At 48.2% G+C, this 27000-nt stretch overlaps 1 protein-coding gene across 5 annotated transcripts in view; it reads left to right on the top strand.

The window, feature by feature from the left end:
- ZFHX3 (zinc finger homeobox 3) overlaps window positions 1–27000 on the top strand; it is a 275840-nt gene that overhangs the window by 11616 nt on the left and 237224 nt on the right. The gene's annotated exons all lie outside the window — the stretch shown is intronic.

Below are 27000 nucleotides of genomic sequence, written 5' to 3'. Positions count from 1 at the left end.
TTGTAGGCTTGGAGGGAAACGAACCTTCTGGAAAATGGTCTTTTCTGCCTTGGACACACCTGTGTTATGATAGGAAAAGGCCTGGAGGGCAAAGACTGCAGCTCATGCATGGTGTGTGCTAAGAGGGAATTGCGTGGCACAGTGGTACCTCGTGGCTTAAGTGAAAGCCGTCAGCAGGTGAATCCAGGAGGGTCATCCCTCCCCCCACCCTCTGTGTCATTTAACAGTCCTTGAAGACTCCCTAAAGCCACTGACAGAAAACCCCAGAGAGGACAGATGGCTCTGCCTGGGCACAGAAGGAAGGCCTCTCCTTCAGACTGAGTCCTGCTTGTCAGAATGCACCAGGGCAAAGCCTTGAAGATAGATTGTGAGAAAGTTACACATCATCTTATTTCTCTCTATGCTTTGAGATCCTTGGAGACAAGTCACTAAATAAATAGAGTATAATTTAAAGCTCACCCTAGCTGGGGAAACTCTGTTTCCTTGCCGTCAAGCAGCAGGTGCGAGTTTGTAGAGTTGGCCCCTCGAGTTCCCTCATTCCTGAATTCAGGAGGTGTCAAATCTTCATGTTCAGTTAACGGCTGTGGTTTCTGGATAGGTTTCAAGGGAAACCCTGAAAATCACGAGTTCCAGGAGGCTGGGCTGGAGGAGGACACGAGAGTGCTGTGGTGGGGACTGCATTGGGTAGGAAAACATACACCTTCCAAGGTAACCTGATCAAGAAAGGCCGTAGCAAGGAACGTGAGTCTGCTCCTTGTTATGAGAACAGCCACTGGCAGCCTGAGATTCTGAATCCCTCTTGCTACTCAAACATGAAAAACAATTAAGGCAAAAGTGAGGTGTGAGGGAAGTCAGGAGACCATGGTTCCAAATAATTGAAGGGTTTCAAGAATGGGGTCTTCACAGAGAGGTACATACCTGGATGTTTGCACGCCTGTATTTGTGTTCATTCTGTTTTGCAGAGACCCTGCAGGCACCCTTTCAGAGAGTGTGTAGCTATGATGGCCAAAAGAAACTTTTTCTCTCTCCCTTTGCTAAATTACAGGACTAAGGAGTTCTCCTCGTGGTGTTTCCAGCATAGTTTTCAGAAAGCATGTAAAGTGCCTCTCAGAGTGGGCTGGGGTCACACTTGGCTCTTTTATTTAACTACACAAGTGTTATTTAACAACATGGAGCAGATGCAGAAGCGAGCACTTTTACACTTTAAAAACAGCCCTTTCAGAATCACAAGGAGTTAAGTGACTTGGAGACCTTCTGTCTTTATGACATGGGTCACTTCCCTCTCTCAACAACCCCCCCCCCCACTTTTTTTTTTTTTTGAAATGGCTGTACTTTCTATGAAATAGAGCTACTGTTTTCCATTTCTCCTGAAAACAGTGTTGATGAACAGAGAACTATTGAGAAACACTTGCTAACTATTCAATAATAATAATAATAATAATAATAATGATGATGATGATGATGATGTAAATCCATGCTGCTTCCCCAACCACCTGAAACTTAATTTTGGTTCCTTTTCTTCCATTTTTTGTTTGCACAAATGAATGTTAAGGGAGGGTTGGAAAGGCCCAACTAAAACAGTGCCCTCCACAGGCCCCTGCCTGGCTCTTCCCACCAGGACAGTGAGGTGCCTGCCTTCTTGCTGCTTTGAGGTTGAATTTAACTGCTGTGTCAACTCAGTGCCAATTGGACAGCCCAGTGGCAAGGAGCTAAAATAAGCGAGATTTAGTTTTCATCATTATGACTTTAAATGATGCTTGCTAGACACTCCCAGGACCGGCCTAGCTCATCTTTGGTGACCCAAAAGTGGTTAGTTCATTAGAATAAATCTGTGATTACAGACTGCTGGAAAAGTATTTCTGGGGCTAGTGGTGATGTGGCTTAGTTCTAGCATCCAGGAAACATGTCCTTATTGTCACTGTGTGCAGTTGTTCCTTTTTGGTGTATCTTTCAGGGGTAGGAGTTTTTTTTCTTCCACCTACAAAGTATCAGTAAGAATCTGGAAATGCTTCAGGGCTCAGAGAAGACCCTTACCTAAGAAATTATTTTTATTGCAGAGTTGTAACAGTGTCATCTTAAAAAGTAAATATTTAAGTGACTAAGCAACATTTTGTAAAAGTGTAGGGAACTGGCTTGAATTATTTAAAGGGGAAGAAAGTGAGCTGTCTTTATAAAACTCACCTTTTGGCCAGGCACGGTGGCTCATGCCTGTAATCCCTGCACTTTGGGAGGCTGAGGCAGGCAGATCACTTGAGGTTGGGAGTTCGAGACCAGCCCGATCAACATGGAGAAACCCCGTCTCTGCTAAAAATACAAAATTAGCCGAGTGTGATGGTGCATTCCTGTAACCCCAGCTACTCAGGAGGCTGAGGCAGGAGAATCGCTTGAACCTGGGACGGGGAGGTTGCAGTGAGCTGAGATTGGGCCATTGCATTCTAGCCTGGGCAACAAGAGCGAAACTCCGAAACTCCATCTCAAAACAAACAAACAAACAAACAAACACTCACCTTTTAAGAGTAACTCACTTGTTTCTCAGCTCTAAGGATTTAGCCTTGACTTGCAAGTAGGCAGCAATGATTCTGGTCTGAACAAACTTATATAAACTCCATCTCACCCTCACTTGTACTGCACACTGAAGATGCCTGTCAGTAACCTGAAGAAGTACAGTATGTGCTGTGGTTTATGCTTTCATTTGTTATTAAAATGATTGCTTGCTGTTAGCCTGGCCTATTTCTGTGATGTTTGGGCCTGTTGGCTTGCTCTGGTTCCTAAGGCTGGTGCAATTAACCAGGATGGGGGCGTTACTGTAAAAACACAACAGGAAGGCAGATTCCATTACAGTGAACTTCATAGGGGTATCCAAATGCTCTGGTATGAGAATTTGGTGGTAATGGTTATTATTAGAAATCACAGCACAGCTCAGAACCACCGTCCTCTGCCTGAGTTAAAAAACTGTGGTCAGGGGAAATGGGAACCCAGTTTTAATAGAATCTAGGCAAGGGAATTCCTTGGCAGGAGCTAGTTTAAATCATAAAGGGCGCCTGTTCTGTCCAAAGCACAGTGTCCTGTGTCCTCAGGCCACTCAGATTGAGAAAGGAGCACGCAGAAGCTACGGTTGTGTCAAACCGCCCCGAGGGAGAGACCCAGGCAGAAATCTTGGCTCATTGGCAAGCCACTTTCAAAATCCAGATTAAAGAGAAGCACTACAAAATCAACAGCTGTCAGAGGGCTATTCTCTATGATTTAAAGTTGACTGCCAGATTGATCTCTTTGAACATGTGCAAAGTGGCAATCAGATGTTGGAGGGCTTCTTTGGGCTAATATGGTAAATGACTCTGATATGGACAGAAACTGAGGACAGAGGTGCAGAGCAAGGCTTAGTGCCGATTGACAGCAGCACTGAGCTGAAGCTTCAGAAGTAGGGAAACGACTGGAATGTTTCTGGTTTTCATTCTTTGGGCCAAGGGACAGGTGGGTGAGGACAAGACCGTGGTCTAGGCAGTGATGGGGGTGTCTCTAGAGAGTTATTTGCCCAAGGAAAGTACTTTGGCTTTTAACATTTAAAGGGGATTTTTTTTTCTTTGATGTTTCTGCCTTTCTTTCAGCCTTCATTCATGGAGTTTCTTGCTTTTACAAGAATAAGGGCTCAAATAAAAACAGGGAGGGAGACATAGAAAGTTTGCGAAATGGCAAATTCAGCCCCATTTTGAAGCAAGACTTCTGTTTTGTTGGTTTTAACCCCAGCCCGGGCCTCTTAGCAAAATGCCTGGGCTTCATCTGCCTTTTGGGTGACCCCCTCTCCCTGTCCACCAGAGGGTCACCACAGCAGTCTCAACATGAGGATTACTGCGTGGGGGGTTTGATGTGTACCTTTCCAGAGGGGCCTTAGCTGGCTTGCTGTGTCCTGGAGGTCTTAGGTGGTTCTGCTGTGCGTTCTTTGAGTTTTGGTATTAACACATGTGCTGCCTCTGAGATTTGTTCATCCTTTTCCCTCCCTGGAGTCAGGTCTAAAGCTTCCAGTGAGGCGGGCAAAACATCTGCCGCACTCCCACCCCTACTCCTGGCTGCTGGTGGTTTGGGATGAAGCCACTGAAACTCCCTTGCAAGGCCACACCTTGAGAAGATGGGCCGGTGCTGGGATGCCTCTCACTTTCTCTTCTGCTTGGTTTCTGGGAGGAAGCTGATCACATAAGGGGCCTAAAGGCTTTCTTAACTGGTGACCTGGAGTTTAATTGTAAGTGGGTCTTTCGGGGCAGCAGTTAGGAATGTATGGATCACCTTCAGTCATCTGCAGGGAGACTTGGACTGGAAGTGGGAGAACTGGCTCCACTGGACTCTGAAAAAGGCTGTGGAGTTTTCATCTGCTGCTGATTTCATCCACTGTCCCAAAAGTTATCTTGGCCACAAACCTTTGATCTGGGAGTGAGACCCCTGGCCCGATGCTTCTAGGGCAGGAGTCAGTGACTGCCTATACCCGCTGTTCTGTGTAGATGGGAGAGGGTGTTAGTTATTGAGTAGGGCTGAGTACTTGGGGTGATTTGGGGTGGTTAGGCATGATTGGGGCTTACACACTGGAGGGGTCATGTGTAGGCTTCTTGATGGGGTTCTTCCAGGAAGGAGGAGGCAAAAGAACAGTTTTGCTTGTTTCTTGGTTGTTCCTGACTCCATCCAGGAGTGTGACTGGAGAAAAATTCTTCTGAGTGTATCGGTTAGGCTGGCTTTTGGATAGATGGTCCCCGGTGCCCATCTCTATCATAGGCTCTGCATTTCAGTAGGAAGATTCTAGTTCAGAGGCGACTGCCTCTGTCTTCTCATTTGAATCTCCTTAGTGGAGAGGCAGGAGGCAGATTAGCTGAGTGCAGAAAGACCAAGGGGCTTAATCTGATAGTTGATTTCAGCCCTGCATCCCCCGAAAAAGTCATATAAGTGCCTGTTCAAATATGGATGTCTGTCTCCCTTCAGTATGCAAACATCGCTTTTCAGAAGCATTTAAACTCCTGAAAGTCTATAAAAACCACATATGTGTAGACATGAACTGAGCTGCTCCCCATGCTTCCAGTCTCCTGAGTGGCCTATTTCTGATGACTTCTCCCTTCCCAACATCTTTGTCCTGTGGAAGTTGCTGAAGAACACATGGGTGCCTTTCTTCTCCATCTCCCAACTTCTCTTTTTTCTTTTTTTAAACAATTGTTCTTAACTACTCAAGAAGCAATGCAAGCCTCTTCCACCATTTAAGGCCCTGCTTCCTAAAATGCTCTTTGGCTCAAGGCCTTGGTTCTTAATGTACATTTGGCCTTGACTGGAGGAGTGGTTTCTGCTTCCCTTCTAACAGCTCCGCTGTTTTTTGTGGAGTATCTGCATCAGTGTTAAAGTGTCAGGTCAACTTTTGGACACTTTAGAAGAGGCTCATGGATTTCAGTGTGTGCGGCAGGAGGTTGGTGTCACTACTCGAGCGACTGCTTTTAAATGCCATCTCTGTTCTGACAGAATCTTGAATAGTGTCCCCTTATGTTATTTGATACGTAATTGAGATGGGCATTGATGAAGACTTTCAATCTGTGTACCTGACTATATGAATGTGTGTTACCTGGGCCCCTGTTGGTTTGTTTTTCATAAGATAGTATTTTGCCCACTTAAAAAATGTTGTTCAAATAAAGAATGGCAGAAATGACAGTAGTAGGGTCACCTCAGCCCTGCACACCCTTTTTTAACGGAGGAAGTCGAAGCTGGTTTTTCCTTCAACAGATAGGAGATCCAGAGGTATATTTGGGGAAAGCAGAGAACTTTTACACCTTGTGGGAAAGGACTGTCAATATATTTTGCCCTTGCTGGTGAAACTATAAAAATTGTCCAGACAGTGGAAAAATTGGGTGACAGAGGAAATCCTGGGGGGACTCCCAGATGTCTAACTGGAGGGAGGTGTGGTCTTCCTCATTGTTTGTTTGAAGGTAGGAAATAATTACAGAATAAAACAGGGAAGGGTCTGGCTGAGGACCAGAGCGCTGCTTGTGAATCCCCTTCAAATGGGGACTCAACAGTGAATGGGAGAAGCAAAGGTGAATCAAACAAGCCCACTCTTTGGAAAGGTTGCCTCTGCTCTTTCCTCTGCTATGGGCCTTACACCCTCTGCTGAGGCCATCAGTGGGAGGCCTGAGCTGTGTGACTTTGGACCAGTAATTTAACCTCTTTGGGCCTCACTTCTTTCATCTGTAAAATGGGCCTAATGCATACCTTACATTTGTAGTGGGAAGTAAATGAAATAGGAATCAGGGCTTCATACCACTTCACATACTGAAAAGCCTCTCCGGATATTGGCTGCCATCTCCACGCCCTTTTCATTTCTTTCTTTGCTACTGATGGCCTCTGCTACCTTTCGTTTCTTACCACCTTGGAAGAAATAAACTAAAAGGTCCAGCAATTCTGTTCTTCCCCATGGGGTGGAAATAGAGCCAACTCCTTTTGACATCTTTGCAACCGTGTTCAGAAGTGAAAGAGTCTGAAATAGATACAGTGTCCCTCATCCACCCCAGCCCTCCCCTTATGTCCCCCTCCCCAGGCTGGCAGGCGGCCCTCCAAGTGAGCAGCCTACTCAATGACCCACCTAGAGAGGCCTTCCCGGGCTGGCTTGTGTATGCTAATAGGCCTGACTTGTCCTGGCTTGTTTGTAGTGATTTGTGGAGGCATTTATATGCAAATACTATCAACTTGCAGAGTTAATTATCATGTGCCTCCCCTCTACCCCCTCCTGCTCGGCCTCCCAGCCTGGCTGGGCTGTTCTCATTCAGCACCAGGCTCTTCCTGTCTTGGCCTTGCCTGTCCCTTGCCCTGGCCCTTTCCTATACCTGCAGGCCCCATCACAGCTCCTTTGCTGCTCCGTTGCCTGTCACGGGCACCCAGGCCTAGCCTGTGTGGTCAGGCATGGTGAACTGGGCATGCCAGTGACTCCCCCAGTTCAGACTCTCTGTTAGAGGCCTACTGTTGCTTGTGGGGGAGCCTGTTGCTTTGAGTTTTAAGCCCCATTTTTACCTACTAGCTTGAAAAACAGAGCTGCCCAGACATAATCAACCCTTGACACTCAACCCAGTCTGGTGACAAAGCGATTATAGTTTTTAAATTATTAGTAGTATTTTCATTTCCTCACATTGCTTATACCGCTCAAACTTATGACCAGTTCTGAGCTCTGGAGAGAAGCCATTTTGCAAAGGGATGTCCCCTCCTGCTCCTGGATATCTGAGTATTAAAAATTTGCTTGGGTTGTGCATGGTGGCTCATGCCTGTAATCCCAGCATTTTGGTAGGCCTAGGCAGGATTGCCTGACCTCAGGAGTTCGAGATCAGCTTGGGCAATGTGGTGAAACTCCATCTCTACTAAAAATAAAAAAATAAAAAAAGAGATACTTGGGTGGATCTCAGGCCTGGTCACTTCCTGGTTGTGTGTTGGCACTGTTGATGTTTGGGGATAATTGTTTTTGGGGGGAGTGGGCCACCTTGTGCATTGTAGGACATTTAGTATCCCTGGCATCTCCCCACTAGATGCCAGTAGCATCTTCTTCCCTTGATGTGACAATCAAAAATGTCTGCAGGAATTGCCCACTGTCCCTTGGGGAGGCAAAATCGCCTCCAGTTAAGAACACCTGAAATAGAGGTTACATTTGCTTCTCCTGGTCTAAAACAATGGCAGGTTCCCGGCCACTCCCCGCGTTTAGACACCTTCACTGCAGCCTGGGAGTTGAGCAGCCTCTGCCTATGTGATTCCACCTGATAACAGATGATGCTGTTTGCTCAATTTTACACTGGTCTTTTTGGCATTTAAAAATGAAGAATCTGGGCTGGGCGTGGTGGCTCAAGCCTGTAATCTCAGCACTTTGGGAGGCAGAGTCAGGCGGATTGCTTGAGCTCAGGGGCTTGAGACCTGCCTGGGCAACATAGGGAGACCCTGTCTCTACAAACTTTTTTTTTTTTTTTTTTTTAATTAGCTAGGCTCGGTGGCATGTTGCCTGTAGTCCCAGCCACTCAAGAGGCTGAGGCGGGAGGATCTCTTGAGCCGAGAGGTTTGAGCCCAGGGGTTTGAGGCCAGCCTTAGCAATATGGCAAGACCTTGTCTCTACAAAAAAAATACAAAAATTAGCCGGGCGTGGTGGTGCACGCCTGTACTCCTAGCTACTCGGGAGGCTGAGGTGGGTGGATTGCTTGAGCCCAGGAAGTAGAGGCTGCATTGAGCCGTGATTGTGCCACTGCACTCCAGCCTGGGTGACAGAGTGACATCCCGACTCAATAATAGTAATAATAATAGTAATAAAAAGGAAGAGCCTTTCCTTTTAGAGCATAGTAATGTGCTAGCACTTGAGGTGGTAACATTTTCACCTCTCTAGTGCTGTCCAATAGAGAGAGAGAGAGAGAGAGTACAAGCTTATATGTAATTGTACATTTCCTAGTAGTCATTCATAAAAAGTAAAAATAAACAGGTGGAATTAACTTTAAAACATATTTTCAGCAACTCACGATTTCACCGTGATGTTCTGGTCTCAGCGCTCAGAACCAGCCCCATGTCCAGTGCTCAGAAGCCGCGTGCAGTTGTGGCCGTCATATTGGATGGCTTAGTTCTCAGATGATTCTGGGCCTTTGCAGCCATGACGTCAGGTCATTTTCTACTGTTACTGAGTCAAGGAGGAAGTTTTTTTCTTCTGTTTATTCTCTGAAAGGTAAGGCCTTCATTGGCTGCACAGCTGCAGCTGAGAAGCGGATTCTGAAGGGGCAGGGTCTCTAATCTCTAGGGAAGCTCCCCCAGCCTCCACGGTGGGGAAGCCCTCTAGACAGGATCTTGGGCTGAGCCTGGATGGTTGGGTGGGGGAGTCAATATTCCGAGGGCCCCGTGGACTCTCGCACCGCACAGACTAATGCTTCAGGTTAATTTTGTGTACAAGGTCCCTTTTGTTGGACAAAGGGATGAAAGTGCACAGCTGTGACTGGAAAGAGGGGAAGGACCCTCTGGGATGACCTCGTTTTGGAAAGTCTAAATGGAATACTAATGGCCGAGATCTAAGAAGGGTGATGTATGTGTGTGTTTGACTGGGCTTAAAGATAAGGTGAAGAGTATTTTAAAAGTTGGCGTGCAGCTTCCCAGATAACCGTATGCCTGGGGCCAGTTACGATTATGGCAAGCTGGTAGTCATGGCTGTGTGTTGGTCTCACTTTATCTTTTGAATCCTGGCTCTATAGCTTAACCGGTGGTGCTCTGTTTGTTTATTTTATCTTTTTTGGGTGGGTGGGGGACATGGGGATCGGCCAGGTTTTACAGTGAAGCATAGCAGCATTTTATAACACACGAAGGGCTGTTCATATTTCTGCTCCTGGGTGCCCTGGGCTGTGTCACTTTTTACTGTCCCTAATGATAGCACATACCGGGGTGTTGCATTCTAGAGTTTCCAGGAGCCTGAAGTGCAGGCCCCCATCTTGTACAGTGCCACAAGCTTGCCAGAGCTGTGAGCCAGGGAGGAGGTGTGGAGGCCTTAATATAGCTCCAAGCCCCAGGTTTCTTTCATCTCTGAGGTCAGCTTTTTCCTGTTGCCTCTTGACTTATTGAAACTGTCGCCGGGCTGGCCAGCACACCCAGCAGACTTTCCTAGTAAACAGAACAGCCCTGGGTGGCAGGTTCTTCGCTTTTTCTAGACGACAGATGAGCAGTGGGATCTTATGTCACTCAGTGGGACATTTCATCTCTCCTCTGAGTCATTCCCTAAAAACCGCTTTTCTTAGAACTTAAAGAGATGCAGAATTTTACAGTAACCATGAAATTTCATGGATGCATTTGAATAGCAACCGGATATTTGAATACCTCCTTACCCCAGTATTCCTAAGGAAGAACTTTACACTGAAAAATACTCCCAAACTTTGTGTTTGGAAAACGTATGTTCTTGAGCTAGTTTGGACTCTGCTTTTAATAGTCGGGTTGTGATATACGGGTGTATCTTAAATCTGGGGTTCTCTTTTATTTGTACTTTGACAAGGTATAGTTGACGGGAGGGTGGGGTGAGGGTCTTTTATTTGCGCAGCAGTAAGGATGAAATGGACAGTTCTTCTGATTTTGGGATGTAGTCTACAAAAATAACTTCTCTCACAATACATTGGCATAGGAAGTTTGCGGGTGTGTTTTTTTGGAGGGTGAGAGATGTGGTCTGACTTCCCTCAGACTCTTCGCTTCACCTCTTGACTAGGCCACGGCCATCTGCTTTAACAATTTTATTTTTTTCATTTTAAATCCTCAAAGACAAAGGGACCTGGAAGTTCAGACCTGTCCTGCCACATTCCTGAGTAATTTGGTTTTGATTAACCCAAGGAGAAAAGTTGGTTTCTCCTAGCGACCGACCGAGGGGATCAAAGCGCCAGGAGGGGCAGTTCCCCTAATACACCCAGTCCCCCTCCTCCCTCTCTCCTGCCGGCCCCTCTCCCCCTCCTCTTCCTCTACCCTCTACCTCCACCTCCCTCCCCCTCCCTGGGCCTTTTCAACCTCCCCCTCTTTAGAAGCTGAGCAGGAGTTATTTCCACTTTCTGACTCTCACAGAAGTGGAAGTGTATCATAGAGCTTTGGATGGACAGACCAGGGAGAAATACATCCCCCCACCCATCCCTTTCTTCCTAAACTCCTTTTCCCCCCACAAAGCTGCAGAGCGCATTCCTGTGCTAATCCGGCTGCTGGAGGAATGCAAATGGCTGTAATTGTGTGCCTCTGGACCGGCCTTCCGCATCTGTGCAGCTTTTCTTCTTTGAGGAGGTGGCTAAAAAGTTCATTTACATAGAGAAATGAGACTGGCCTTGTGATCCCTAGTGGCAGAATAGGGACTTTCTAATAGGAAAGGGGCCATGTCTGTGCTGCCTGCACCTTCCTCCCCCAGCCCTCCCCAGTTGTAGAGAGAGAGTCTGTCTGTGCGCGCGCACGCGTGTGCTTTGTGGTGTGTGTGTATGGGGTGGGGGAGAAGGTGGACACCAGGCCCCTGCTGGGCGTATTTTACAGAAGGGCAGTTAAAAGGGAGACGTCTTCTCTTGATAGTAAGAAATCAGGCTGGAGTAGGAGATGGCTTACTTTTGGACAAGCCTCGTGGGTAGTCCTGGTATTAAACCACAGTAAATGACTTATTTTTATTTTGTTTTTGAGACAGGGTCTCACTCTGTCTCCCAGGCTGGAGTCCAGTGGCACAATCTCAGCTCACTGCGCCTTCCTCCTCCTGGGTTCAAGCAGTCCTCCTGCCTCAGCCTCCCGAGTAGCTGGGACTACCAGTGTGGTCTGGTTTTCCACCATGCCCGGCTAATTTTTGTTTTGTTTTGTATTTTTAGTAGAGACGGGGTTTTGCCATGTTGGCCAGGCTAGTCTCGAACTCCTGAGCTCAAGTGATCCACCTGCCTCGGCCTCCCAAAGTGCTAGGATTACAGGTGTGAGCCACAATGGCCGGCCTATTATTATTTTTTAAAAGCACGCTGTGGGTCCCAGAAGTGATTGATTTTTTTCTTAGTTTATACTTGAGTTTGGCAGTGAGTTGTTGGATACTAAGATTGTTCAGCCCATTTAAAAGTATCATTTGGGAGCCAGTACATTGTAGCTTTAGGGAGATGTTCAAGACAGGCAAGAGAAGTCTGTCTCAGTCATATCCGAGAACACTTAGAATCCCGCCTGAATCTGAAGTTGAAAGACAGGCAGAGGTTCTGAAACAGGACCATCCAGTAGAAATACAGTGTAAGCCACGTAGGTAATTTTAGATTTTCTGTTAGTCACATTAAACAATGAGAAACAGGGGGAATGAATTTTCATAATACATTTAGCCCGGTATATCCAAAAGGTTATCATTTCCACAGGTAATCAATATTAATAAAACTATTAATGAGATATTTTACATCCCTTTTTTTTGTACCAAATCTTTGGAGTCCTGTATTTTTATACCTTCAGCACATCTCTATCGAGACAAGCCACATGTCACAGGCTCGGTAGTGACAAGGGTCGGTGGCTACCTAGTGGATGGTGCAGCTCTGGAATAAAAGATTGCTGCCCTGTGCTCTTCTGAGACATTCTGTTGATGGAGCCAAGTCAGCCATCACCCCTGTGACCAGCTGCTCACATTTACTGGGGAACGGGTGCAGGCTCAGTCTGCACACAGCGGGTTTGGTCAGAAATGCCTGGCTCCCCTGACGTGCTCATGAGATTGTTAGGAGATAGAACTGTGACATTGGGGTGCCAGTGTTCTGTAAACTGCTTCCTTGCGTACAGGTGGGGGTGCTCACCTGACTGTGAAAACCTTCCCAGAGGCAGAAGACCAGCAGTGGCAGCAAGGCATGGGCCACCTCCTCGGGGGACAGCCCCACTCTCATTCATTCCTGTGAGTGCTAGTGTGTTTGTTACAACAGACTTACTGCTTCATGTATATTACTGAAATCACAGACAGGGCTGCAGGGAGCCTCTAGAAACGCTCGTTTCACCCTCTCTGTGGTGGGTTGCTAGTTTGGGGCAGGAGGAAGGCATGAATCTAGAACCTTCTACCTGTAGGTAATTGGTGTGGTTTTTCTGACTTCACAGTCATTTCTAGCACCACACACACAGGCTTCCGGTTTGGCTAGTCCGGGGACTGTGTGGTGCATTGCTTGGAGGGGACTTTCTCTTGGAGGCTCTAGTGCCCCCCCAAGATGAGAGTTGTAGGAGCTGCCACTGTTGGGAGGGTCACTGATCCCAGCAAGAAACTTCCCCTTGCCTTCTTCTCTTAGTGTTTATTTGGATTTCTGCTTTCTTGCCTTACCTTGATGCCGCGGAATGGAAACCTTCCCTAGTCGAGGACCAGTGGGCGGCTTTCATTGGAGGAGGAGAAATGGAGGGACAGAGGGTTATATGGAAAACTCAGAAACAACCTTGTCCATGAGAATCAGGGGTGTAATGGAGGCAAGAAGTCCCATCCTAGACTTTTTTTTTTTTTAAAGTTTGTTACAGTTTTTCTTGTTCACCCAGAAGTGACTTCTTTTCAAAGCTGAATGATTTCAGCCTTGGTACCATTACAGCTCTTCTCAGTGAAATAGCAAGGAGAACTGTCTGCTGGCTTCTAGCAGAAAGCGCCACTGTGAAATGTACCCTAGAGAAGATGCTGCTTTCAGAGTGGCCGGGAAGTCCTGGAGTCTTCTCACTGTTGATCTTAGCGTTCCTTGGTCAATACATGTGACAACAACAATTTTCCTTTGCCATTGCTGTTCCCAGCCAGCCTCCTACGATTTGAGGGTCTCCTCTAGGATGCCAGTGGGATTTGTGCCCCTGGTAAGCTGAGAAGCAGGTGTGGATTTGGGTTTGGAGGGAGGGAGGTATCGAATTCCTTTAACAGGCTGGCCTCCTGGCAGGCAGGAAAAAAACTGTGAAAGTGTGAGGTGGAAGGGGCCCCGGCGCTGGCCTCTGCTGGGGACAGAGCATCGCAGCTGTCTGACCTCGGGTGAAAAGTTCAAATCTGCATTTAAAAGGAGTGCCAGTCCCCCCCACCCCCCGCCTGCCCCCTTTCCCCCCAGTCAAGTTGAAACTGTTCACGTTTTAGAGGATATGATCAGGCCCTGTGCTGGGACACCAGGCAGCCCCGCTTCACTTCTGTCAAGACCCAGTGCTGGGGGGCGGCGGGGGAGCTGCTCAGCTAAGACGCAGTTCTTGAATAACAATAGTTGTTGAGGACGAACCCTCGGAGGCGCCTGGAAGGGAGGGGAAGTTTCTCCCTCAGTCAGACACTGGGCATTTAACCCCTTTTTCTCCAGGTGCTTGGCAAGGCCGTTCCTCTTCTGTCCTCCTCTCCAGGGCATTGGTGGGTTATGTGGGGGTGCTGGCAGGGCTCCAGGGTACTGGGGGTAGGGGGTAAGGAGGTGTTTGGCAGCTGAGGTCACCTGTCCATGGAGGGTGGTGGAGCTCAGGCCTGGAAGGGCTGCTCCCCTGTCGCGTGGCGTCAAGGAGGGCCCAGGCTTGGGGAGAAACTCGGGTGGGTTGGGATGAGAGCCTGGCTTCTGTTTTCCATGCATCTACCTTCTTCCTTCCCCATCCTGCTCCTGCTGCCCGGCACCCAGTGGGTTCTGGCCGCAGCCCTGCCTGAAACCCCCTCCACTGGGGCTCTGATTTGTTTACTGGAGCATTAGGTGAATGTAAACAGTTCAACCTCTCCGGTTTTATATGCTTAAAGGGTCTGAGTGTGAATACAAATGGGTATTAGGCCCCTGTGGTTCCAATGACTGTCCTCCACCCCCTCTTGTTGCTAACTAGCAGGTCTTTAACCTGCCAGGGGGAGGAGGAGGAAGAGAAAGTCCTTTGCAAGCGTGTGGACTCTGGGATGTCTCTTCTTCTTTTTTTTTTTTTTCCTGTTCTTTTTTTAAATGCTGAGCTTTAAAAACTGATGTTGGGAGGCCCCCATCTGCAGGACTGAAAGTTGAAGAGCATGGAAGAGGAAAGCTGCCTGCTCTGGGGAAGGCTAGTTATTTTGGTCTCTTTTTGGGGATGAAGAGAAGTTTTCTAGGTTCCTGTTACTTTGTCGCATGCGCTCGTGAAGTCTGACTATGGCGTTGAGAAATCCTTTAGCACTGGGCAGGTGGTCGAGTATACCTCTGGTTTTGTTGTTCTTTCTGAATCTTCTTTTTAAAAGGGTAGTTAGGAATGGATGCCTTGTATGACTGTGGTCACTAGGAAAGGGTCTTTAGCCAGGTTTTTGTTTTTTGTTTTGCTTTTGTTTGTGTTTTTTGAGAGAGGGTCTTGTTCAGTCGCCCAGGCTGGAGTGTAGTGATACAATCATGGTTCACTACAATCTCCATCTCCTGGGCTCAAGCGATCCTCCCACCTCAGCCCCGCAACCCGAGTAGCTCGGACTGTAGGCATGCATCACCACGTCTGGCTAATTTTTTAATTTTTTTGTGGAGACAGGATCTCCCTGTCTCCTCGACATCCCAAAGTGCTGCAATTACAGGCGTGAGCCACTGCGCCCAGGCTATTTGGCCAGTTTTAACACATCTTCTTATTTTCTCCCTACTAGAGTAGGACACATTTTTTTTTTTCTTTAGGGGCTCTCAGGAGCTCATAAAGTTTTGAGGCAATGCCAGGCCACTTACTCTTATAAGGTTCTAGAATGTGCATTCTATTGGGGTGCTGCCTTCCCTCTGAAATCTCAGTGCCCTCACCCCCTTCCCCACTCTAACTCCTCCCATTCTCTCCACACCTCTGCCCTCTCCTTCTAGCAAGGGTCACAGTGGGCCTTCTTTTCAGCCAGAGGGCCCGTGGTGACCTGCAGAGGAAGGAGCAGAGGATCTTCCGCCCTGCACACCGGCGTTCTGGTTCATGCATTCAAGGCCCAGCTCGTTCTGTTTGCTGTGGTGGCTCTGAGTCCAGTCACGCCATCATGGGGGCATTTTAATTAGCAGTGCCTTAGTCATTAGTGAGTTATTGTTTTTGTCTGGAAACACTTAAGTACTGTTTACTCGATGTCTCCACGAAATGCAAAACAGCAATTAAGCAGAAATTTGTTGTATGAGGCAGGGACCAAAATGGATCATCAAAAGCAGGTTGTGGTTCCTCCAAACCAAGGAAAATCGCTTTTCCCTTTGGCCTCCTGATACCTGGAATGCTCCAAACCCTCTCTTTCTTCCCCGACCTGCCCCCTAGAGTTACTGGCTAGAAACACTCGGGAACTTCGTGTTTTCCTGCGTCCTTACTTCCTTCGCTGGTGTGAACACTTGGGTTTGGTGAAGTGTGAATGTTTACTTCCCCCACCCCCCGCCAGACTTTTTTGGTCGGCTACCTGGGATATTTCAAAACATTTTCAAACGAAGATTAATTATTTGTGAAAACATTTGTGATGATTTATAGAACTTGAGTTCGTTTTCTTTACGCTTCTTGAGACCAAGTGCCATTGTTAGTCTGATAGATCCTTGTGACCTCTTGGGAGTATTGGGATGCTGAGATAAATATCCTATTTACCTAAAAATAAATCTTTTTATGGATTGGTAAGAAAGAAGCCAAGGCTAGGAATTCTGACTGCAGTAGAATGGAGAGGTAGCAGGAAACCACACAAGAGGTGGAGAAGTATGGATCTTCTGTAACTTGGACGAGTATGGCTGAACCTAAGGAAGGAATTGCTCCTTGCTAAGACACAACACAAAACAAAAATCCCAAACCAGCTTCAGTAGGATTCACCCCCTCACCAGGGTACAAGGTTTATGGAAAATGGAATCCCTGAGAAGGCTGAGAGGGGCATGCAAGGGAGGCAGGTTAACTCCAAATGTATCATATTAGCCTTCTTTGCAGGAGACACATTGGTACAAAACTCTTGGTAGCAAGTTGATCATTGGGGACCCTAGTTTCTAACTGCTCTAGCTCTGGACTCATGCTTCCTGTTTCTTCTTCTTCTTTTTTTTTTCTCTTTTCCCTTCAAACAATATCTTCTGACTTCCAGATTTCTGATAAATTGATAAGAGGCATTGCGTGAGTCAATAGAGCTGTAGACACTTTGCCAATATAACCCCGGCTCTATTGATCTGCCAGTAAATTAAAGTCTTACTTAGAGGCTGCCGATATTTCTAATCTCCTGCCTCACCAATTACATCCTCCCAGCTACCTGGAAAGAGGACTTGAGCCTTCTAACCTTTTTGTGGTTGTTGCGGGCGGGCTGCTCTCCTTCCATGGAACTGGGGGCACTTGCCTTGCTTATCTGGTAGGTGAAGGGGCAGCGTGGAGGAGAATGAACCTGCTTAACTCCTTATATGGGATCTGTCTCCGTGCTATGAGATTCATTAGTAAAAATGTCTGGCAGAGCAATTCCATTGTGGTGGTCACGTACATTTTATAGCAAGTCTCCAGGCCACTCTTGCCCTTGGGTGTGCTCCAAGATTGGAGGTAGAGAAAGTTGACAGTAGCCGGTCTTGGGGATTATCCTGGCATATTTTATGGCTGTCTTTCACTTTTAAAAAATTTGTGAATAGCCTTTCCTTTGCCCTGGGAGGAGAATGGGTGTTTGGATTAGATGTTGGGTTATTAGTATTTATCACTTATTAAAACAAAACATGCCTAAGAGTTTGTGGAAAATTAGAGGATCAAAGAGGAGTCCCAAGATACATTAGGAAGGATTCAAGTGTGTTTATCTGCATGCTGCTTTTTTTGGAATTTGTTTTGTTGACATTTTGCATTCTCCTTATTGGAGCAGAGACATGACAGAGAAAGAACTCATTTTTTGTCCATTGTAACTTTTGCCAATGTCTCCCCTCTGCCACTTCCCAGGCCAGCCTCTCTGTCGTTGGCATGAAGTTGAGTAATGACAACAGCCACCTAAAGATGTCCACGCAGGAACAGTGGGGCTGATCGAGTTCCCTGCCGGGATTCCCACTTGGGCGATGGCCTTGTGAGCAAATTGTTTGTCCGATAAGCTCTTTTCAAGTCCCGTTTATGTGGTTGGCTTTGGGAAGAAATCTCCAGATAAATGCTGTTTTCTCTCTAATACTCCAGAGCGAAAAATCAATGGGAGGGATAATTCCTTCCCTTGTCCAACACACACTTCTTATGTGTTTCTACCTGTGGCGTCACTCACAAAATTTTTTTAAATAAAATATCCAGTCCTGAGGTCTCAGCTTTTCTCCAGCATTTCAGGGAAGGGAGCTTTAGGAGGCTCTTGTGTCCCCTTTAGTAGAAGGAGCAGCATGGACCCTGTGACCAAGGAGCGTTTCTCATTTTCCTCTTTTTCACTCTCCTTACCTCTCAAGAGGCTGAAGGTGATGGCGAACCCAGGTGAGGAAATGTGGGAAACACGCCAGTGTGGTTCATCGATGCTAGCTGCATTTGGGAGGTGATAGAAGGGGCCTTGGGGTCCCAGGAGCAGGTGGGAGCCATTGAAAGGACTCCTGTTCCTAGCAGAGGCTTTCAGAACTGCCCCCGGGCAGCTGAGATGGCCCCGTGTTGAGGCAGTGGAGAGGGTCCACCTTTGGTGAGGTCTCCTCTGCTGCTGGGCTTGAGGAAGGTGCACTTGGCTCCCCTGGGCTGAGTGAGTGAAGAAGATGTTAGACAAGCAGAAACCTCAGGAGGCTGGGATTGACTTTCCCCTTTGTTTGGATTGCATTGTATTGTAGGAGGTGTTGAAATCTTGTTCACACCTGTCGAGGCTGAAGCCTGGCTTTCAGAGCAGTTTGTAACAAGACTTCTGTTGTTGTTGCCGAAAAGGTTTCCCTGCTCACAACAAAGGAACTTTATTGTAGCAACTTGTTAATGTTCAATTAGGCAAATTTTGGGTGCCCCGGGGCTGTGGGAGGGCCCCCGCTCACTTTTTCTGGGCGGCCCACTGCCCCCTTTCCCAGGGATGGGCCTGGAGAAGCAAAGCGTGTACCATGGGCTTCTTGGGGAGCCACCAGTGGGGGTCTTGGCAGAGCTTGAGAATCCCTCCGAGCGGTTGAGGTTATTGGAGATGGAGTTCTGTGTCTTGAGTTCTAACAATCGTCCCCTGTCTGTTGGTGCTTTGGGGCTCTCCCCACCCTTGGGTGTGGCCAAGGCTGTGCCTGATGCATCCTTAGCCTGTGGGTTGGCAGGAGGAGCGACCAACCCCAAACCCGGTGTGTGGCAGCCCCAGCATCACACTGCCCCGGGCTCTGGAGCCCTGTTCTTCTTTGGGATCTGAGCCTGCCTGGCCACACCTGGGCATGTTCTCTGGCTTTCTTCCTGGCAGGACTTCTCCCGAACAACTGTCCGGCACCTTGATGAATGGTGTTTTCCACCTCCTGGTGGACTGAGGTCTTGAGACCTTGGAAAGGGAAAAACAGGAAGCTCATTTCTCTAAATAGGAGGTCTGACTTGGAGGTGCTTATGTTTTCCCACATGAACATGGCTGACTGTTGTCTTCATGGTGGAAAAAAGGGGCATCTTGGGACTGAAGCTCTGTCCCCACACCCCCCAAAAAAAGGAGAAGCCGCAGGGTCCCAGAGGGGCCGTGTCATATCCTGCCCTGCCCTGACCCGACCCACTGTCTCGGTGCAGCTGGGACCTGGCAGCCTGGGAGGAGGTGGGAGGTGGGTGCTGGCTCCCCTTGACTCTGGGAGGCATCTGTGCTGGGAAGGCCTGGCTCTGTAAAATATGGTCCCCGTGGCAGCCCCTCTCTGCAGTGCTGAGCGATGAGGAGTGCAAGGCACCCGGCAGTGTATTAAACACTAGTTGAGCACAGGAGGGGCAGTATATCACAGGAGAGAGATAAGCAAAGTTCTCTGATAGTGGATCAATAAAGGTTAGTGACATCATATCTCAAAGTGAGGGAACCTGCTTTCTGCACAGCCATTTATCAGATCCCAGCCTGGAAAGACATTAACCCCTTTCTGGCCAGATTTCTTCTTACTGAACACAGACCCAAATTCCTTCTTGGTGGTGGGGGCAGTGGGGAGGATAGAGGGTGTCATTCTCCCTAACGCTGTATTTAAGGAGGACTCTTCACATGCTGCTTTCGGAAATGCCTTCTGCAGTTAGCATATGAAACCAGCTGTGGCTAGAGCATGCGTTGTGTATTTATGGAAAGTTTCTTAACTTGAAATTTTGTGCAAAAATTCCCATAAAAAGGCATTCCCATAAAAAGGCATTGTTTCCTAGAGAAGTTTGAACACCCCGCCTGCATGCGCAAGCTGTATTGCTGTCAGATACCTGGAGCCTGGGTTACGTTTGGTGTTTGCTAGGCAAGCAATTTTGACTGGACTGGAGAGTTAAAATTGTAATAAGCCTGGGAATGATCACGGATTGTCTTTTTTTTGGCTTTGTGGTATTCTATTAGTAGATATTGAGAAGTCTCCCAGCAATCTGGGATTGGCAAACTCTAGTCTGCGGGCCAGTTCTGACCCAACACATGTTGGCGTGGCCGGCCAACCAAGAATGGCTTTTACATTTGTAAATGGCTGGCGGAGAATCAGAAGATGAATACGATTATGGGACATCTGACGATATGTGACGTTTATATTTGTGTTCCTAAATGTTCATTGGCAAACAGCCGCACTTGCTTGTTTGTGTTTTGTCTGTGACCACTTTCATGCTATCATGTGGTGTAGGTGAGTAGTTGCAGTGAGAATGCGTGGCCTGCAAGGCCTGAAATAGTTACATGGCTCTTTATGGGAAAAGTTTGCCAACCCTAGTCTAGGCTCTAGCTCCAAATCTACTGCTAACTAGCTGTGTGACCTTGGGTAAGTCACGTTAGTTTTCCTTTACCTGTGTTTCACTGGTCTCTGGAATAAAATCTTCTCCCCCAGCGATTCCAGGGTGTGCCGGGAGTCAAATAAAAATGGATGAGAAATGGTTTTGAAACATAGCTTGCATTTGCAAAGTGTTTACTATTAAATGAGCAGACCCTTTACTATGTGTGTGGTTTTTTTTTTTTTGTTTTTTGTTTTTTCCCCGAGACAGAGTTTTGCTCTTGTTGCCTGGCTAGAGTGCAGTGGCATGGCACAATCTCGGCTCACTGCAACCTCCACCTCCCAGGTTCAAGTAGTTCTCCCGCCTCAGCCTTCCAAGTAGCTGGGATTACAGGTGCCTGCCACCATGCCTAGCTAATTTTTTGTATTTAGTAGAGACAGGGTTTCACCATGTTGGTCAGGCTGGTCTCGAACTCCTGACCTCAGGTGATCCACCTGCCTTGGCCTCCCAAAGTGTTGGGATTACAGGCGTGAGCCACTATGACTGGCCTTTCTGTTTTTGTTTTTGAGACAGAGTCTTGCTCTGCCCCCCAGCCTGGAGTGCAGTGGTGTGATCTCGGCTCACTGCGACCTCCGCCTCCTGGGTTCAAGCAGTTCTCCTGCCTCAGCCTCCCTCCCAAGTCGCTGGGATTACAGGCGCCTGCCACCACACCTGGCTATTTTTTTTTTTTTTTTTGGTATTTTTTGTAGAGATGGGGTTTTGCCATGTTGGCCAGGCTATTCTCGAACTCCTGACCTCACGGGATCCACCCACCTCTGCTTCCCTAAGTGCTCGGATTACAAGCGTGAGCCACTGTGCCCAGCAGACCCTCTGCTATGTCAGCCTATCGGAGACTGCTAAGACATGGGTATGTTCCTTTCGGGAAGCATCGAATCTGGTGTGAGAGGTTGAGCTTTGTGGAGGTCACATAACTTGTCTCAATCCTGTGTCACATTGGGTGAAGTTTGAGTCTCAGTCTGTCTGCAGACTTGAAGGCATGCATCTTCCCAGAGTGAACATCTTTCACTTTGCAAGGGAACATCAATTTTCCTCAGCGACCGCTGTGATTTTTATCCTGAAAGAGTTGGATCACTTTTCTTTCCTTCCCACCAGTGATTTATAGACAGGGAGAGCAGGCCTTTTCCTGTAGGTCTCTGACTGTTTATCTTTTTCGGCTGGGCCCTGACAATACTCTGGCTGGGATGTTCATGTTGGCTGGGGTGTCACGGGGCCAGATGCCAGACCTGCAGCCCAGGGGTGCCTGGGGGAGGGATAAGGAGGCCAGAGATTCCAGTCCAAAGCTAATGGGATGATGTCCAAGTGGAAAGTGTATTTTCATTGAGGAAGTGTAGGCATTAGAGGACCCTGGATTACTGTGTGATTGTGCAGTCAATACTGCTGTATCGAGTCCGTGAGGGCTCCACAATACGGGGAAACACTTAACTCACTGCTGCTGCTTATTGAGAAGCCAATAGCAATTTACTTGCTGACACTTGACATCAAATCCATTCCCAGAGGTGGAGCTCTGCAAACCACCATGGTGTCCCTCTCCTTCCCGGGCCCCCTCTCTTACCTTGGGTGTCTGCCCATGTGTGAGTCCTACATGGGCTGGTGGCTGCCGCCGCATTGGGAGGGACTTGGGGCAGGGCGGTGCAGGGCGGTCGTTGTGGGGAGGGGAGCGTTCCTGTTTAACTTTCATAGCTGACATGACATTTTCTTCTCCTCCCGATTGCTCTCATACTCATCTTCTTTCAACAAGTGCTAAATGACCCTCCCTTCATTCCCCCTGCGGTGTAAGTCTTCTACGTGTGGGAACTTTCTCCTCTCCATAAAAAAGTTAGCTCCTTATAATGGATACATGCGGAGATCATATGTGGGAGAGGGCTGAGGAATGTCTCGTCTCCAGCAGGCAGGCGGTGTCTAAGGGGCAGTCAAGGCCGAGGGGTATTGTGTTGGGGAGTAGACAGCTTCCCATACAAGGTGCAGGGCCTTCCTGGGCCCACCTTCTGGGGGACATGTAGCCGCTGAGCTGTGGGATCCGGCACAGCCAGACCCTCTGGTCCTCCTGTAATTGTTCGTGGAGTGGAGTCTCTCTGCAAAGTGTCTGGCTGCTTGATTGACTGTGTTTTTACATAGCCAGCCTGTTGAGATACTTTCAGACCCTGGAGTCTTCTAGAATAATCAGCTCCCAAATCAGGGTAACCCGCTTCTGGGAGGCGGAACCCGACTGACACATGGCGGTTTAGGGGTGACCAGCCCAAGGCTGCCATTGGATCTGGCTTTACTGAGTGCTGGTGAGATTTCGTTTTATCATTGCATTCCCAGTCCTCAAGAACCAGTGCCCTGATCCTTTCAGTGCAACTCACGTGGGCTTATTTGCAGCTACCACTTGGAGATCAGGGACAGGAAGAATTGGGCTTGGGTAGTCAATGGTGCATGATCTCAGACTCAGTCTTCATGGGTGGTGCCTCCTACCCGTGGCTGGGGGAAGGAAGGGGAGTGGAGACTTTGCCTGCGGGGCATAATGAGGCTTGGTGGAGACTGGCCATCAATTCAGTGGCGTCTGCTGCCTCCCATCTGGAAGTTTCTCTCCAGCTGGGAGATGGGGCTGCCTCTTCTCTTCTTTCACCCCTCCCTTCCCCCATCTCTCCTTGCTCACCTGCCTCTTCGTTTCTTTGCCAAAACACTCCAGCTATTTCATTTCTTTCAGGAAGAGCAAAGCTGTGTGGATGTGAGATGAGGGGGCTCTGTGGACTTTACCTTGTCTCCAGTGACCTTGATTCGATGCAGACTATGGAGCAAGTGGGTGAGGCAGCCTCTGTCTCTGCTGTTTAGCGCCACTGGCATGTGCATGTTGTTTAATGGCAATACTGCACGTGCCTTGTTTCCAGGACGTCCTTCTCTGGGAAGACAGAGCGCTCAAAAGAAGCCCTTCTACCCAGTCTACAGATAGGGCGGGAGGAGCTGGTGTCCTCCCCGTAAGCCTGTCCTGAAACGGAAGTGTCCCTCGGAGCTCCCTTGCATTTTGTTGCCGTGGATGGAGCCACGTGGCCTTTGGGCTGACGTCGTGGTGTGTGTGGTCGTTGCAGCCTTTCTCTTCGTTACTCTAGGCTCAAGGATTGGCGTGGGTGGTGGCAAGATGACATGAAGCCTCTGAGGTTGCGGATTTGAGCTCTGATTCCAGCTGTCTTCAGAATACTCACTTTAAACCTTTTCTAAGCTCTGGTTTTCTGTAAAGCAGAGGGTCCTACCTGAAGGATGCATTAGGGGTCTTCCGGCTCCTAGGTGTGTGACCTGCGTAAGCACAGTGCTGCCTGTAACGCATCGTGGGAGGGAGCCGGGGCCATTGGCTGTTGCTTTGGCCCTCGTGGCTTATAATTACAGTGTGCACACTTGTCTTGCTGTGCTTATCTTATTCACCTTAAGAGTTTCTGGGATCCAGCCTTTCCCTCCCCCCGCCCCTTACCCTCACAGGCCTGCTCCAGGCCCCTTGTGTCTAGGTGACAGCAGGCTCCTAAGGGGGGTTTCCCTCCAGCCCCTTCCACCTCCAGGCAGTCTCCGTGCGGAGGTTGCACAGTCTTAGCTTGTAGGCAAAACCTAGCCTGTAGATGTGTTTTGTTCAGCAAATACTATATTTTATTTTATTTATTTATTCTTGAGACAGAGTCTTGCTCTGTCACCAGGCTGGAGTGCAGCAGTGCGATCTCAGCTCACTGCAGCCTCTGCCTCCGAGGTTCAAGCGATTCTCCTGCCTCAGGCTCCTGAGTAGCTGGAATCATAGGCATGGGCCACCACGCCAGGCTAATTTTTTATTTTTAGTAGAGATGGGGTTTTGCCGTGTTGGCCAGGTTGGCCTCGAACTCCTGACCTCAAGTGATCTGCCCGCCTCGGCCTTCCAGAGTGCTGGGATTACAGGCGTGAGCCACTGCACCTGGCCACATACTATGTTTTAAACATGGGCACATTTCACAGAAAAATCAGTATTAAAACCTTCTCTTGAAAAAAAAAAATCGGGGGATTTGGCCATTTTGGGTCTTCAGGGCAAAACCTGGCTAGAACAGGGTGGTGACTGCCCCTTGTGGAAGGAACATCCACTTTTTAGGTTGCCAGAGCTCATTGTTGCTTAGCAGCTCTTACCCTACCACGTCCTGTTTCCCAGCCAACTTCGCTCATGTGTTTTACCTGCTTGGTCCTGTGCTGTCTGGGATCGTGGCATGTGGGCCGTCATTGGACTGAAACTCAATTTCAGTGGTTCTCCGTAGGGGGTGATTTTGCTTCCTCCCCCCGAGATTTGGCAGTCTGGAGACATTCTTGGTTGTCACACTTTGGGGAGAGGATGCTACTGGCATCCAGTGTAGAGGCCAGGGATGCTCCTAAACATCCTGCGATGCCCGGGACAGCCACCCCCGTCCCCAACAAAGAATTACACAGCCTGAATATCAGTGGTGCTGCCCTCAAACTCCCGGCTCCGTATTCTTGTTCTGCTGACCAGGGGCCTGCAGTGTCTCCTCTCCCTCATGCCTTTCACCATCTGCCTGCCTGGCTTGCAGGCCTGACTCAGGGAGACGGGCTTCTCCCAGCCTGGCTTTCTCAGCAAGAGCTTCCAGCCTTGGAGCTTCCCTGGGCTGCCCTTGACCTTTTGTTTGAGAGTCCCGTGTGTGCCAGACACTGTTGTTGGTGCCGGTGATACTCCAATGGGGGCAAAAAAAGAGAGAAATGCTTGTCTGCTTGGAGCTTATACTACCTCATCTCCCTCACTGGACATCATTACTAAGTGCATTATAGTATTTTGGATGATGTTAAATGCTGTGGAGAGGAGGCGGGACAAGGGCAGGGGGTGGGCAGTAGTTGGCAGGTTCGGTGGACACAGTGAAGAAAGGCTTTAGGAGAAGGTGACATTTGAGTAAAGACTCATTCCTTAGCTTGGAGCTGTGTCACTCCAACCTCTGCCTCCCGTCTACACGTGGCTGTCTTCCCTGTGTGCATTTCTGTGTGTTCCCTCCTCTTCTAAGGGTACCAGTCATTGATTTTTTTTTTTTTTTTTTTTTTTGAGATGGAGTCTCGCTTTGTCACCCAGGCTGGAGTGCAGTGGCATGATCTTGGCTCACTGCAACCTCCACCTCCCAGGTTCAAGTGATTCTCCTGCCTCAGCCTCCTGAGTAGCCGGGATTATAGGTGCATACCACCACACCTGGCTAATTTTTGTATTTTTAGTAGAGACAGGGTTTCACTATGTTGGCCAGGCTGGTCTCAAACTCCTGATCTCAGGTGATCTACCCACCTCAGCCTCCCAAAGTGATGGTATTATAGGTGTGAGCCACCACACCTGGCTCAGTCGTTGATTTAAGGCCTACCCCGATCTAGTCTGAGCTCAATTTAGTTATAAATTACTTCAAAGACTCTATTTCCAAATAAGGCCATGTTCTGAGGTTCTTGGTAGACATGAGTTCTAGGAGGGATGCTATTCGATCTGCTCCAGGTGCTTATCCTCTGGATAGATTTTGAAGGGAGATATGGGACAAGACAGGACATAGAGTCAAGGGTGACTGCAAGATTTTTAACTTGAGTGACTGGAAGGACTGTATCCCTGTGGCCTTGGCTGGGCTGGCCACCTCAGCAGGCCCTCGTCCCAGAACCTCAAGCCCCGTTTCCTCGACTGTCTTTCCTCACTGCTCTGAACCCCTTCAGTCTTTCCTTTTATTGAGCCACTTTATGTTTACTTAACATCACAATTAGGCCTCTGAGTTAGCTGCTCAAATCTTTAATTATGAGTAAAAGGGTAAGGTGCCAAGTCTGTCTGAGGACATCGGGAAAATAATTTAAGGAACTTCATTTTTCAAAGTCCTTGGGCCTATACCCTTTCAACTAATCCTTGCAGTTGCTCTATACGGTATGCAGAGTGGGGACACATCTCATTTTGTAGATGAGAAAAGCTCAGAGACTAAATGGCTTTGGGGGATCATCGAGCAGTTGGTTCAGATCTGCATTTGAACCCCTATGGAAGAGTATTGGGGGGGCGGGATGAAGTGGATTATATAGGAAGACATCCTGCTGCATAACGTTTTACTCAGTTCAGCCAGATTTGAATAGGATAAGACAGAAAAGGTCCAACAACCATGCCCGTGCCTCCCTGACTTTACCCTTAAACCAGTAAATATTTAAATGGAGAATTTCAGGAAGACAAGGGGCATTGAAGAATCATCGAGTCAAACTCAACATTGGAGGTCTGAACTGATCAGTTCCACTTGATTTCAGTTTCGATGACTATTGCTGAGTCATGGTCGACAAGCACTGCCAAAGTCAACACCACGGGCCTGGCCGGGGCAGCTGGCTACACAGTGGTTTGTCCCATGGGTCCCGCGTTGCCCGTTTTCTGTGTATTTCAGAAGCTGTCCCATATGGTGAGGCCATTCTTGGCCCTTACACTCTGTGTGGGGGATGTTTTTCTTTCGGAATCTAAGACAGAGACCTTTTGTTGGGAAATTTCTTGTGAGAAATCAGAAGTATGTCTTTACTTTTTGAAAGTGTGATAGCAACATCACCCCTCTTCGTGGTTTCCTTGGGCAGTTTGCTATTTGATCTGATCAGAAATTTGCTCATGATCCTAAGGGAGTGTTCTGCCAATGTAAAGTTTTCGTATGTGGTTCATTAAATGTATTTTTAAAAAATTAAAATCAGGCCTCCCGGTGCCTCTGTAGAGTAATTGATGCAGGGCTCTTGCTGGTGCCTCTTGTCCTGGTGACAGTGGCCTTTCCCACAATCATGGTGCTTCCTTTTTCTTGCATAGTCAGCTCTCAAACCAAGAATGTGAAGGATCTGTGTGAGATGTTGCAG

Source organism: Gorilla gorilla, chromosome 18 (genome assembly GCF_029281585.2).
Source record: "Gorilla gorilla gorilla isolate KB3781 chromosome 18, NHGRI_mGorGor1-v2.1_pri, whole genome shotgun sequence".
NCBI classification, from domain to species: Eukaryota; Metazoa; Chordata; class Mammalia; order Primates; family Hominidae; genus Gorilla; species Gorilla gorilla.
Note: the sequence above shows the minus strand (reverse complement) of the source record. Positions and strands in the feature narration are given on the sequence as shown.